This window comes from Rhinolophus sinicus, unplaced genomic scaffold (assembly GCF_036562045.2).
Source record: "Rhinolophus sinicus isolate RSC01 unplaced genomic scaffold, ASM3656204v1 Contig84, whole genome shotgun sequence".
NCBI classification, from domain to species: Eukaryota; Metazoa; Chordata; class Mammalia; order Chiroptera; family Rhinolophidae; genus Rhinolophus; species Rhinolophus sinicus.
Genome location: NW_027423883.1, coordinates 20,001 through 21,732, shown reverse-complemented (window position 1 = coordinate 21,732; position 1,732 = coordinate 20,001).

Below are 1,732 nucleotides of genomic sequence, written 5' to 3'. Positions count from 1 at the left end.
CCTCTGTCAAGGAAGCCACAGGCCAAAGGTTTGACGGCCGGCCAGCCACGACCCACCCTCTTTCAGTCAGGAGGTTTCACGTTCGGACCGTCCCGTGCGGTTCATCTCGGCCCTCCGATTCCGTAGAGGCTGACAGGCCGCCGTCCCCTCCCCCCCCCCCCCCCCCGGCTTTTCAGGTTTAGTCTGCGGCCCCTTCGTGTGTCCTCCACAAGGACGTGAAGGGACCCCATGCCAGCGAACCGTACACTCAGAAACGGTTAAAACGATCAATGAATGATAGGCGGTGTCTGGTTTTACCACCCTTGGGCCGCCGCGCGCGCGCACGCACGCGCGCACACACACCAAAGCACCGTCTCCCCGAATCGGAGTCAGGGAGCTGCTCCCTGCGCCTGTCACAGGGGGTCATCTGCAGTGTGAAAAGCCAGGGTTCGGCCAAAGGGAATATTTTCTTCCCGTCGGGGCGAATGAAGGTCATTCCTCCGTGACAGTAGGCGTAGGCGCTGCCGTTCCAAAGGCGAGGCAGGCGGGGCGAGCTCTAGCATCTAAAAGCCCTTCACAGCATCGACACTTTGAATCAGGTGTGACTTTTGAGTCGCCTTACTTCTCCATTCACTCACTTCTTCGGTGGTGGGGTTCGGGGACGGGAGGGAGGGAGGGAGGACGGGAGGGAGGAGAGGAGGGGGGTAGGGGGGAGGAGGGAGGGAGGAGAGAGCAGAGACGGCTAAGGAGGAGCTAGTCAGTTAATGACACTGGCCATGGGTATTGTTCTGAAAAGTTATTTGTTTTTGTCTTTCCCCACCGCCTTCTTCGGCACACACACACACACACACACACACACACACACACACTCACTCACTCGGATTCAAGCCGTTGTTTCTCAACCTAGTCGTGTAGGACACATCTCCCCCCCCCCCCGCCCCGCCCCGCCCCGCCCCCCCGCATAGGACAGACTCAAATCGAAGTGTGTGGTGGCGGTGGTGGTGGTGGTGGGGGGACGGGAAAGCTTTCTGGTGCCCAGAGGGGGGGTGGGGGTTGGGGGGTGGGTGGGGATTTCCGTCCAAAATAGAAGTAGTGGCGGGGGGCGGGGGAAGCGGGAGGAGGGACGGCTGACTAGAAGAGGGGCGTTCTACGTATTCGATGGGGGGCGGGGGGGAGAGGAATGTTTTCTGTCACTCCCCCGTCGCTCAGGAACTCTAGTCGGGGGAGGCGCGGCAACAGGGTGGGGCGTCGTCTGTTGTGGGGGAGGCGGGAGGTGGGAAAAAAGAAAACGAGGAAAAGAACAATCGAACAAACAAACAAAAAACGAGCGAGGCTGCCAGCTGGGTCCAGTCCCTCGCTTTCCGGGGCCGGTCGTCCCAGGCGCGCGCTTCGGCGTTGAGTGCGGAGGGCCACTCTGTCGTTCTCTTCGGTCCACCGGAGAAATAAACACCCTTCGTGGCCAGAGGGAAGACTTTCCGTGTGGTGCGGACAACGGCGAACGACGGTCACGGGGATAGTTCATCACATAGGTACACGTAGGCCCTTCTCGGTGTGATCCATAAACGGTGGCGTATTTCGTGCTAACGATTGTCAGTCACCGCTGTTCCGAGTACCATCCACACCTCCCTGTAAACCGCGCCCCGCTCCCGGACGCGCGCAGGCTGCGCACACCCGCCTCCCGCCACCCCTCTCCCGCGCCCCACGCCCTTCTTCCGGCCATGCGCGGCCCCGGCCCCGCCCCCACACCCACCTC